Raw genomic sequence first — 13,566 nt, forward strand, 5'->3', positions numbered from 1 at the left:
TCATCCAGTTCCAGCCCCCCTGCCACACCTCACACTAAACCATGTCACCGAAGGCTCTGTCCAACCCAGCCTTGAACACAGTTAGGGACAAAGCATTTACCAGTTCTCTGGGCAACCCATTCCAGTGCCTCACCACCCTCACAGTAAAGAACTTCTTCCTTACATGTAACCTGAACTTCCCCTGTTGCAGTCTGAACTCATCACCCCTTGTCCTATCACTACAGTCTCCAGTGAATCCTTCTCCAGTATCTTTGTAGGCCCCCTTTGGATATTGCAAGGCTACTATGAGACAGGGGAAAAGAAACCTCTCCCTGTGCCACGTGGTATCTTGCAAGTCACAGCTCACCCACATACAACAGAGCACAACCCCTTCCTGTACCTTCCCAAGCTTCTCAAAGCTCTGCATTGCCTGTACACACACAGGGGCCACACTGCCAGCAAAACACTACACCTTCAAGTGTTTCCTTGCAATTACTTTGCCACTGCACCTACAAAGCCAAGCCACCAATATCCCAGTACAACTAGATATAATAGCTGGGTTTTAATCCCACACTCCCACTGCCAGCTGCCTCCTTTGGAAGCTCTTTGGGGCAGCCACAGTAACAGGTTCACTCAGACCAACTGGGCAGAGGCCTGAAGGACTACTGTGATAATCTCAAAATTGGAACTTTCAAACCCCCTCCTATAAGAGATCAAACCCAATGAACCTAGCAAGTGCCCACTATGGGCATTTGTGCAGAGGGATGGCACAGCACAAAAGCATTGCTCACTCAGTAAGGCAGGAGCTGGACTGCTGCCTGTCCAGCTGCAATTGTTCCTATGTGTCATAATTAAGGGCTACAAAAATTTACTCTTTCTAATGCCAAACCCCAAAAGACTTGTTGTAACAAAGCAATTTTAAATGCTACATGGAAAGCTGCTGCTGAACCAACTGTAGTCATTCAGATCCCCTAGTTCCAACACTGCTCAATGCAAAAAGATATAGAGAAACTAATCTTTAATGTTCTTGCAGAGCAATCAGCCACCCAGTACACAGCTAGAAGCCTGAAGCTTAAGCAGGTCTTCACCCCGATACTGCAAAATGACAACCCTGGTCATTCCACCAACAAGATTTTCCCATTATTTCTGTTCAGTGTACTGTTAAACACAACTATACAAAGAGACTGGACCACTGACAAAAAAGTGCTTCGTTAACCTCTCGGTGACTCAACAATCCCATTGTTAAACCACAGTGGACAAAAGGAGAAGCGAACAGCAGATGGATGCTCTCATCTATTTGAATTCTTTGAGGAAGATGATATTGACCTGCCTTGGAAACAGGCTGCAAGCTAAAGGAGAGTTGTTAACTCACAGAGGGAAATCAAAACTCTTAAGTGATTGTGAATCATATCAGATCTAGACGCTTTCATGTGGTTTCTTCCAACTACCTGAAGTTTAAGATATTATTTACTGTATTACATTATGTCTAAGCAGTCGAGTGATTTCAGTTTTCTCTAAAGAGAAGAAAGCATGATTGCTGCATCAAAATTACTGTAAATAAGGCACAGACCTTGCTAAATGAGAGCATCAGAAAGCAGCATTTGAAACAAGACTGCTGTGCCCCATTATCTGGCTAAATCTTGATGAACCTTTAGCTGGAAAAGGAGATGAAATCAACAGGCAAAATTCTTCTCTCTCCTCACCACATACAGTACAGTGGGAGGAAAAAAAGCGGAAACAAGTATGCACCAATTAAATAACCAAAGTTCAGGGTAGTAATAAATTTTCAAATATGCCAAGAGTTTGAAACGCAGGAGTATGCAGTTAGTTCTCAAGATTTTAAAAGGGCAACTTCAGTTTAGGCTAGACTATAGAAGGAATGTAGACTGAACATACAGAAATCAAAGTTCATATAAGTTGACAGAGGCATCCCAAGTAAGAGTTATCATCAGCATGTGCAGTACAACTACCAAACTAGGACTTAGAAAACATGAGTACTACGAGCCTCCCCAGCCTGGAAATGCCTCCTCTTCAGCCTACACAGCTGGGCAAGCACTAGATCAGCATGCCTATTTTTGCTTTTAATACAGTAAAACACAGCTGTGGCTCAGAAACACACAAAGCCATCAGAAAACCCAAAGAGCCAGGCCTGAGCTAGCACTACCTGCCACACTTGCTTCCCTCTGAGCACGTACAGCTATGCTGACCCGAACTACACCCAAGCAAATACGGGCCATACCCATAGATCAGCTTCCTCCAGCTCCTACCTTGCAGGGTGGGGTCCAAGCCAGAGGACAATGCTGGCATAGAAGCAAATGGGTAGGACCTGGCTATGAATGCATTTTGTCTGCAAGTCAGAAAACTCTAAACCACCAATCCAACAAGGTGCTCAGTGCTGTAATGGTGAATCTGCAGCCTCCGTACACAGCATGGGTGCTGTGCTTTATTTCACCTGGCAGTAGAGCAGCAGCAGACTCCTACTCGCCACTCTTGCCACTTAGAGATGAACCAGAGCCCTAGGACTCCAGGGAACATGTTTAAGTGATACAAGAGGCTTCTACCACTCACTATTTTGCTAGCAGCAATTTTTATCCACAGTCACATTAGAAATGACACCTGCAAAAGAGGGTTGGATTTTATTACAACTGTGAACTAAATTAAAAATCATTTGCCAGATTAAAACATTGTTCATGCAGTTTTTATGAAACCTTTGAAAACAGGGAATATGTAGAGGTACATTCAGGACTGAACTTGAACCACATAAGCTTCTGCCAATGATAAGCTTCCTACAACACTAGTATTTTGACTTTCTGCTCCAGCACAAACTTGTACCTGACGAAGTCTAAACAGACTGCTATCCCCAAGACTTCCACAGCAGACATGAGTGAGTTTGACTGCTCTGCAGCAAAGCTGTCCTTCAATCTTATCCTAAAGCATGTTATCATACAGGCATAAATACACCATTTCTATATCCAAGCTAGATCTCTAATGCTGTAGAACATGGTGCTGTTGATACTCTTAAAGTTTCAGAATGGTTAATGAACAAAAGAGACTTTAGAAGCAAATCCTTACAGCACTGGCACCATACAAACTACCCCAGTGTATTCTGAAGTACAAATTGCATTATGAGCTGGAACTTTCAACTCAACTTAAAAGCACAACATAAGTTTAAGAAATTGCTGCTTAACTGTGGTCATTTTCCTACTGAGATAGGTGAAGCATTAAGGTCCCTCTCCACTGTCATTTGAGGCACTGCATGTAGCCCATTTACAAAGGGGAACTCTACCAGCTCACCTCATCATCTAACCAAGCATCTCTTGCTACAACAGGGACCTCATCGGCCATAGCTCCACAAGATACCACCACTTCCACACCAAGGAGATATGCTCCTAAACAGTAGCACTACACATTCCTATCCATAAGGTTTCTTTTCACCTTGTTAACCATTCTGTGCTTCGGTCTGCTGAAGGACCACACACGTAACACATACAGCAACAATACACAGTGCCAACTCAGCATGGAATCTCAGACCCACCTTTAGGATCTGGGCGAGCACCTTAAGAAGGTCACAGGTACTCAGGAACCAGTGCAGTATTTTAGCAGCCTCCACAGCACCACTTAAAACATCCTGAGTAGGAGGCTAAACTCCCCTCCCACATCAGGGAAGAGGCTTCAGCTCCTCCACAGACTTGCTTACACAGACCTGAATTACTCCTTCACCACATGGTCCATGGTTCTTTTACCACCTTCCTCATGTGGTTTTTGAGCCCCAGATGAGTGATGCTGAGGCTTGCTAATATTCCTCTGAGCAGCAGCAGCCACCCAGCAAACCCCACAATACTCCTTAGCCATACTGGTCCCAGTTCCACAATTCAGGTCACTGCATAACCCCAGATACAGCACAATGTTGGGAGTTGAACAACAACACACAAGAACCCCCCAAAAGATGTGCTCAATGTGTGCATCTCTATGGGGTTCCTCTACTTGTGATCATAAGGACAAAACTTGTAAGAGCTTCCTAAAGGGACTTCAAATATGCTTTTCACTGTTTTCATAATTTTGAGTTCAAGTCAGTAACCCAAAAACCCAGAGCCCTCCCCCAAAAACAGTCTCATAACACATTCATGCACACATGCCCCAATGCACCCAGCTTTAGTGATGAGCACAGTACTCATCTGAGCTCGAGAACATGCCAGGTTGTTAAAAAGACCTAAAACTGCTCAGCAACAGAAATGCAAAGTAATTGAGGTCATTTCTCTCATTCTTCTCTGGGTTCTCACTCCCCTTGTTTTGCTGCCCCACAACCTGCTCCTTCTTTGGCATGCGAGGACTGAACAAACACTTTACCACATCCACAAAAATCTAAACTTACTAGCCTCCAACTTCAGTTAGACTTTAAGCTATTACTCCAGTAGCCTGTAATGGGGAGTGAGGATTAAGAAATGTACTTAGAAATAGGTACACTGGACCAGAAGCCAAAGAATTCTTCCTCTGCCCACACAAGCAGCATGGAAAAAAGGTACAAACTGGGAGATCAAGGGTTGGAGACTGAAAAGGCAGGCTTGTAATGGAAATATCTGCCCAAGAATTTTCACAAGCCTTTAAAACTTCTGAAACCTAACCCCTTCACTAGCACTTTTCACATGCCTCAGACTGCAGACCAGGTTATGCAAGCTGTAATTATGCCTCTGGAACCCTCCCCACCCACTCACACCACTCCGCACCTCACCAAATCCACATGTGGAAGTACACCAAGGTGTAGAAGTCACCTACCTGTCCCTCCCATAACTGGCCGAGTGTACTGCCATGTGTGCAGAGAAAGCCCAGCTTCGATGTGCATCTTGAACTAGGCTCTAACCCATTAAAAGCTACTTTTAAAAAACCAACAGTTTTTACATATGCACACATTAAGCTGTAAAGAGGTTTACTAAATCTAGCACACAATCCAATCCTAACAGTAGTGCAGCACAGGCTGTAGATAGGGTGTAGATGGGGTGAAGGTAACAAGGGAGAACTGTCAGTACCCCCACTGAGCTGCCATGAGAAAATCCAGGGAACCCAGTAAAACCCTAAAACAACCTCCATAAATCCTCCCTGCAGCTTGGTGGTTTCCAAGGCTTTGGAAGACCTCTGCCTCTCTTCTGGGCAATGCTCCTCATTGTCCACACTAGGACAGGCTTGCCAAGGGCACCTTCTCAATATTCAAGCAAACAGCTCCTCACTGGTCAGAGCTTGAACTTGAAGTGAATCTTTGATGCACCTCCACCATTTACAGTAATAAATACAAGACAAGGCAACACAAACAGGAAAAGCAGCAGTTCTTTATCAGTTCATCACAGCTGAAGCCACACATGCTGGCAACAGGTATTTGCACAAAGGTCAGTAGGTGTACTATGCAATACAGCATTCACCCACAAACACCACTTACTGTCAGCATCCCAGCACCACACCTCACTGAAACATAGACACTGCCTGGTCCTGGAGAACGATGTGCCAAGTGTCCCCAGAAGACAGCAAGTTAAAGGAGGCAGAAGAGTTCCTGCCTAATCCTAGGGGAAAAGGCCCTTCCTGGCACAGCACTGCTACACTCTGTTCACTTCCCAGATTTGAAAATGCCCTGTGAAAGATAACTGGGTATGATCTGCTGTAGCCATGGTGCTGCTCTCAGGTATCGCTGGAGCTGAAATGTGGAAGGGCAGAAGAGATGATGCAGTTGGTTTCACACATCTCATTTTAGGTCCATGCATAGCATAGCATTAGGGGAAGGGCAATGCCTACATGAAAGCCAAGCTGGGATGACCCCATGTAACGTAAGCAATGACTTGGTGGACAACACAGTGGTAATCATCACAGCAGCCTTTCAAACCCTTCTGGGACCCAGGAAGAAATACTGCTTTCTGGGACCCAGGAAGAAATACTGCTTTCTGGGACCCAGGAAGAAATACTGCTTTCTGGGACGAGGCTTGGCCTCCCACCCCTGTTGCAGCAGAGATCCTGAAAGGAAGACACATGCAGGAGCAGCCTTGCTACCACAGAAGAGCCCCTTCCCACTCACCCACCAGCTAACTGCCAGCACAAAGCCCAGGCAGCATGGTCCTGGCCAGAACAGCATTAGGAGCTGGTGACCTCTCAGCATCTTCAACTGCAGGCAACTGGCTTCTGCTTTCCCTTCTGTTAAATGGAAGGTAAGTGCCTCCATCCTGCCTGCTCACAAGGGTAGATAGACCTCACCATGCGACAGCCTGGCAGCAGCACAGGGCAGGTACCCAGCAGAGACATCCACATGAGCCAAATGCAAGTTATTGGCTTTAAACACGCCTGCTACTAGCACTCTCCACCACAGGCTCAGGAACCCTTCACTTCCTCCAATAAACTGGACTTTTTTCTTTGTAATTACAGAGTATGGCCTTTTAAACTTAAAACCCCACAGCAAATAGGCTGAGGGGAAAAATAAAACTCATAGATTAAGCCAGCAATAATAAAATTACCAGTTAACTGATATTATAGGCTCTCTTATCAGTCAGTCACGATCCGGTCCAATCCTGAAGAGCTGCACCTTGTGCAATAGCTTAGTCATCATCTTCCTTGACAGCTACGCACTCGCAAATAGATTACGAGTCCACTCACATTTTCCCAGGAACATTTTCTTCCCCGCCCTACTACAAGCAGGACAGCAGCAGAGCACTGCCAAGCCAAGGAGCAAGCAGCTTGCTCCCTCACAGGGGAGAAGATAGAGCTTTTATCTCCTGGACTCAACAACTTCCTTTCTGTGCAGTTGCAGGCAGACAAAAGACACCTTTACACAGACTGGAACAAGATGTACCAAAATTTGTCACATCCCTGAAATAAAATACCCTGCTTGCCATTTTCAGTCCATATGGGAGAGTGGAAAGCAGTATTAAGCCAGCATTTCTTCTACCAGAAAGCCTTGCAGGGTTGGATTTGGAAGCAAAGGAATAAGTAGCCCAAAATAACTCTGGTTCAATTTATATTGCTCTGGCGGGTGACACAGCTAGATGAAATAACACTGGACTGAGGTACTTCCCCTCCATGCGATGGGAGCTGGATTGTTTTTGGAAGCGCCATGGATCACAGGCATAAATATACCAGGCTTTAAAAGCCTTCAACACCCACGTAATTCTGAACTCAAGCTTTATTTTCTCTGGGTCATTCAACACACGCGCAACAAACTGGAGACCAGATAGGCAGGCTGAAAAGGTGAGCTACTCAATATGCACCATCCAAAAAACAACTTGTGTTTTGCTAGGCATCAACACACCTGAGACGGAAAAAGCCTTCCCTTATGCTCAACCAGTCATTCAACTGCAACTTGAAGGAAATCAGGAGTTTTGCTCTACTTCCTCAACTTTACAGCATAAAAGGGCTTAAAGATGTTTCCTGCAGCAAGGGAGCTGTTAGCAATGTACTGGCTGTTCTCAAGTAGAGCAGTGATTTGCGGGATTGCCTGGCTGCGAGCTGAACCAGACAGTGCAGTGCAGGCAGCAGCAGCCGCCAGGAGGGAGGGGTCCAACAGGAAAGAGCAAAAACCTGCAAGAAGTGCTTCTTTCCATACTTTACTACCATTGAAAATCCTGCACGCCTGACAGAAACAGCAGCAGGGAGTTGTTACTAACAGCAGAGGACAAGGCTATTTATAATAGGGATTACTAGTGCAAGAAAATGAGTAGCTTGCCCACATTACTAATTTACAGCACTTTCCCCGAGTTATAACACAGCCTCAGTGATCTACAAGCAAAGATGTGGTTTCATTTGAAAAAGAAAAAAATGCTACTCTTCTAAATAAGTCTTCTTGGAAATAAAAGGGAATTTAGAGCTGTGATTTTTGATAAGCAGGGTAGCCACAAAGCACTAACAAAACCAAAGAACACTGCAAAAAACAAGAAGGGCTGCATACAAGTAACTATTTTACTTCTGATTAACCCACAAACCTTAAAGTTGCCATCCTTCCCCTCTCCCTCCCATCCCACACACATCACACAGCAAAATTCAAGGCCTGAAGCTCCCAAATTATTTCTTTCCATCATAGTGTTGCAAGGAGACAATATTCTTCATGTTAGAAAGTCAGAGAAGAAACCTTTGAGAGTTTCATGTGCATACATGCTACATTAAATCATTTCTTTTTCCATTTTCCACAGTACCTAAGAGACTTAAAAGAAAAATCACCTTCAGTTAAATGGGAAGCATTAAAAAGGATCATGAGATTTGCATTCTTCAGCACCTCAAGATTATTACAGTTTCCACATCTATGACTTCCAACTCCCCATCAAGCTTCAATTGAAGAATGCTCATATTTGAGAGGATTTTGGCATTTCTCATACCAAGACACTGGAGTATCCTGGCCAACAAGACAGCAGAATTTATACATTCCCAGGAGATCTCCATTTAATTTTGCTGTATGGATAGACACTGCACCAAGCTTGCACCCTGCCCAGGACCTATATTTAGGGGCTGAGATGACCTGACTGTGCCCCCATAAGCTCATTTATTCACTTATTCATTCTAATATAATCTAATTAGACTGCAGCAGTCCTGCACCCAAGCATGGCAGTGACCAAGAGAGGACAAATTCAAATGCAGGGAACCTGGCCCAGATGCTGCTTTAGTTCTCACATCAGGGGAAGAAAAACCCTTGCAGAGGAATGACAGGAACTACAATGCCTGCATACCGCCTCCCTGCTTGGAGCAGCACCTGGATTCATTCTGCTTCTCCCCCCCTGCCAGCTAAAGAGCAGTTCTTCAATCGAAGAAGCAGGTGAGTCGAAATCAACATGCAGTGCTTATCAATGTGAGCACTGCTGCTCCCACTCCAAACTCACTGGAAATAACAGACACCATGAAGCACCGGGGGGGGGGGGAGCAGTGGAATAAAAATCAGGAATCCAAATCTCTCAGGCAGTACCCACACCAGCAGGCACAGATGTGTTCCCAAACAAGAGATCACAGGCATCAGACTGGAGAAGTCCACATGGTAAACAAATTACTTTAAAAGCTCCACTCTGGCAAGAAATAGGAAGTTTTCAAAGCTCAGAAGTCCCCGCTCTCCTGCAAGCAGCTGTAGCATGCAGGCATGTGAACAGGAAGAAGCTTTTACATTTCCAAATCCATAAATAAATATTTCCTTTTTTTAAAGGCATCGTGTGTTTTATTTGCTTGGACAACTCGTATAACAGTAAGAGAAACAGATTCCTAAGAGCCATGAGCTGGTAATTCTCCAATCTATCATCTCCATAGTTTATGCACAGTGATTTGTCTGGGAAAGATTTAGCCCAGTAGCTCCCTGTCTCATTAGCCTAGAACAACCACCCAACGAATGTCAAAAAAGTTCAGGATCTCAGTGCAGCAACAGACCCCCCCCCCACAAAATTACTTTTTTTAAAGAAATAGTACAATGCTGCTGCTTCGCCAACACAGAGCAGGAAGCTTAACTGCTAAACACAAGTGCATAAAATTACCTTTCTATTAAAAAGGTTTTGATGGGTAAAAGCAAAATTTTTCACTAACAAGGAAATCCCGTGAATATAGGTAACAGAACAACTTTGACTTGTTTAACCTATTAAAACAAGTGGTCAAGAGGGGATCAGACTGCTCTGATTACATCAGGGAGGGAAAACAATGTTTTAAACCAAATGGCAATGCCAGAACAAAACCCAGTTACACAAACAGGCCATAAACACCACGAGGATGGAAATTCAGTGATTGCTCCAAGACCGAGAGAAAGCTCTCAACAGCTCTCTTGCAGAGATGGGGCAAAGAATAAACTGAACAAGTTTCACCTTAAAAGCACTTATGTTACAAAAGGCATAAACAGCACAGATGGGTGCTATAAACAGGGAAACTAAACTTGATCAGGGGCTCTCTTCCGCTCTCGGGTTCTTACAAACTCGCTTGCTACTGCAGCTCTTGGAGTGGATAGCAGGAATGAAGAATTACCCTCCTCCTTCCCCTCTCTCTTCTTCACCCCTCCAGGATGAGGCAGGGGATATTCATGCTATTTACTCAGGCACGTAACTTGGGTATGATTAGGGAACTAAACTTGGGAGCTGAAGCTCTCCCAAAGTCAATGGCAAGAGGTGGGTGTCTTGGCAGCAGCAGGGGAAGGGATTAGGAGCAACCAAGTTTGATGCTTAAAATAAAACACATGTCCTCACTCCCCATGTCCTTATGCTCAAGGGTCTCGGACAAAACCATATTTAATCTATAGGCATCATCTTCAGAATTCATGGGGAATTCCAGTTTCTGAGGGATTTTGTTAACCTTGGGCTTACACCACTGACAGTCAAGCAATGATTAGACACTTTTAAACAACAACAAAAGCAAGAGCAGATGATGCAAATGAAAGCTGCTACACAGCTAAACAAATACCACAGTTTTACACAGGCTTGAACAAGTCTTTCCCTTTTCTTCAAGGGGTCTCAAAACCAAACTAGTTATCAGGATTAGTTATCTGCAATGGGGATTTTCTGACAGTGGGGGGGTAAAGAACCAAACTAAAAGCTAATTGTGTTCTTCATATCCTACTGCTGCTACTGAGAGCAGAAAGTATCTTCTTGAGACTAGACAGATAGGGGAAAAAAAAAAAAAATCAATTAACAGATAAAGGTTAGTAACTCTAACAGGGAATTAGTGTTTCTAGCCAAACCCCAACCTTTCCCTGCTGCAGTTACACACAAAAGTTATTTTAATCACAGTATACAGAAAGCAGCATCAGCATATGAGGCAAGAGAAAAAATATGTGGTAAAGCAAGTTGCGTAGCCCGTCTGCGGACAGAAATTACAGTGCAGTTATAGGGAAGAGGTCCACAAGGCAGAGAAATGCTTCCAGCCCAAACCAAAGAGGAGGACAATTCACCAAGAGAACATGCAAGGAAAATATCTGAAAGAAGGTGGAACATGGGAACTGAATCCCCTTTTAACTTCTGCAGCAATTAATTCAGACTTTTCAGAGAGGGATTTTTGCCTTGTCATACAGAAAGAGAGGTTAAACAGAATTTGCCAGTTACATCTACTAAACGTCACGCGCATTGCTGGAGAGAGGCAGCAATGGAAACACAAGGAAAAAAACACTTTAAGTTCTTTTGAACTACAGCTGAGTATCAGCTTTATATCTCTTCCTTAGCTCACTTCAACAAAGCAAGAAATAATCTTTCTAGTTCTGCTAACAGTGACTTCAAAACACACAGCAGAGCCTTTGGAAAAGGCAGGCTATAAACTGGCAAAACTAAAGCACACAGGCGCATGCACATCACTGGAAAGCAGCATTTGGCGCTGCCTAATGCCGAAAAGATGCTACATTATTCTTAATAGCCACCTACTTCATTAAGTTACTTCATCAATTAAAAGTAGCTGGGTACAGAACATATAGCCCTGCAGCTCTGTCTTCCCCACCACTATACTTCCCCCCTTAATAACCTGCACGGCAGAGGGAGGCCTCCAAGAATGGAGCAGTAAGTTGTGAGTAGAGAGAAAAGACATGAGGGTACCACTACCTCTGGGGTTACCGCCGCCGCGAGCACCCGGCACCAACGCTGTACCAGAAAGGCAGAGGCAGCTTTAAATAAGATACCCCTGACAAACATCACCTGCGAACACGGGGAAAGGCAACTGGCTTTCCCGTGAGCGGTTAGCACTACCACAGGAATACAAAATGGGCCGGACTCCTCCAACCGGCAAAGCGCAATGCTTCATTAAAGTTTGCGAGGCCAGCCGGGCGCTGCAGCATTCGGCTCACGCCTAACCTTACCCTGGGGGCCGAAACCCACGGGGAACTCGTATACATCACATTCTGGGGGTCAATTCGCCCTCAACCGCGCTCCCCAGGTCCGCGTCACCGGCAGCGGGCAGGTACACACGCACACCTACGACCTATACATCATTTTCCCCCATTTTAGCAGTTTCCTTGGCTCGGGAAGGCTCCCAGGGGACGTGCAACGGCGGCACCGACCGCCCCTGCCCGGCGGGGCTGCGCTGCCCCAGCGGCGCGGCTGCCGGATGCCCCCGGCAGCAGCCGCCCCACGGCCGCGAGTGGGAGCGGCTTCTCCCCCCCACCCCCGAGCGGGGCCCCCGGCGAAACCCCCGCCCTCAGCGCCCCCAGGGAGGGCGGCGGGGGCCGCCCAGCCGAACCCGCAGCGCGGGGCTCGCCCCGCCGCCCACCTGCCGGCTCCGCGGCTCAGCCACGCAGAGGCCTAGGCCCACCGCCCCTCGCCGGGCAGGCCGCGGGCAGGCCCCGGCCCCAAGCCCAACCCGGCCCTCCACGCCGCCGGGCCGGGCGCTCCCCGGGCGGGACTCACCGTGAGACGCGGCGGGCCGGGCCGAGCTGGGCCGGGCCGTGCAGAGCGGGTCGGCGGAGACGGAGCGGCGGCAAGCCAGCGCTTGCGCGGCGCTGGCGGGCAGGAAGGGAAGGGAAGGGAAAGGAAAGAGGGAGGGAGGGAGGAGGCGGCACCGCACGTCCACCGCGTCTGCCGGCCCCCCCCCTCCCGCCTGTTAAAGGCGCGGCGGCGATGGCCGGTGGCACCGCAGCCTCACGTCCGCCCCGCCCTGCGGGGTCCCCAACCTACCCTGTCGCACCGCGGAGTCACCCCCACCAGAGCCCACACCGGCGTGGGGAGACCCCGGGAGCCCCGCACGGCTACCCCAGAAACGGGGATTTCGCCCCCTCCGCAGGGAACCTCCCCGCCGCCATCCCCACGTGTGTGGGTACCTCCACCCGGAGCCTTCCGTGTGCGGGGATCCCACCCCCCAGACCTCCTCCATGCGAGGATCCCCAAGGATCCCTCACCCGGGCCTCCCGCAGGCACACTGGGATCCTCCCACTCAGGTTTCCCACCCGAGCAGGGGAATCACCCCCAGCGCCCACTGCTTACACGCACAAGGGTCCCCTATCCATGCAGGGCATCACCTGCCTGGGTGCCCCGTTCTCCCTACTGACCCCCACGCAGTGCACATTGGCTCCTTCCGCACCCCTCTCCACCTCCTTTCTGGAGGGTGGGCAAGCATAGGCACCCCATGGGCCCGGGGCAGGCAGGCACAGTGCACCCCAAGGCCTCCCCCAGGACGTCTCCCCCTGACCAGCAAGGGGGGGTGCCCCTGCATTTCTCTTAATTGCCTTAAAACTGCCTGGATATCCAGCATGATTTAGCCCTGCTCGCAGCGCAGGACGTACTGAAGGGGCTCATTCAATCACGGCTGTGCTGGTCTGGAGTTCAGGGGAGCTTAAGTGGATTTTTTCAGCTCAGACGTCTTAAACCTCTTCCTTTTTATTTCTTCTGACGTGGATCCTTCCCAAAGTGCTCACAGGGCAAATTTCTTTCACCTTGAACATCACCAACAGCTTGCGCATGAGATCAGTGGCTGACCATGCATCTGTGGGTACTCACAGGGATGACAGTTAATGCTCTGTCATATAGTTATTGGGGGACAGTGAAACAGCAGAAGCAGCCACCAAGGCCACAAGTCTGGCTCCATCACTGGGGGACTGACATTAACCCGCAGCTTCCAGGAGTTCCAAACATTGATAGGAAAAAGCAAACTCCTGTGGACAAGAAAATTCACCTTTTTTGGCAGCAGGAG

The 13,566-nt window shown here is 47.5% G+C and overlaps 1 protein-coding gene across 11 annotated transcripts in view; it reads right to left on the reverse strand.

The window, feature by feature from the left end:
- Nucleotides 1-12,435, reverse strand: part of KTN1 (kinectin 1) — an 87,782-nt gene extending 75,347 nt beyond the window's left edge. For all 11 annotated transcript variants that reach the window (XM_062618420.1, XM_062618423.1, XM_062618417.1 and 8 more), the window contains exon 1: nucleotides 12,288-12,435. The gene's annotated coding sequence lies outside the window, so the exon portion shown is untranslated. The remainder of the gene's footprint in view (nucleotides 1-12,287) is intronic.
- Between the last annotated feature and the right edge of the window lie 1,131 nt (nucleotides 12,436-13,566).

Source organism: Pezoporus occidentalis, unplaced genomic scaffold (genome assembly GCF_034315485.1).
Source record: "Pezoporus occidentalis ecotype Australia unplaced genomic scaffold, CSIRO_AGI_Poc_V1 ctg200, whole genome shotgun sequence".
Classification (NCBI taxonomy): domain Eukaryota; kingdom Metazoa; phylum Chordata; class Aves; order Psittaciformes; family Psittacidae; genus Pezoporus; species Pezoporus occidentalis.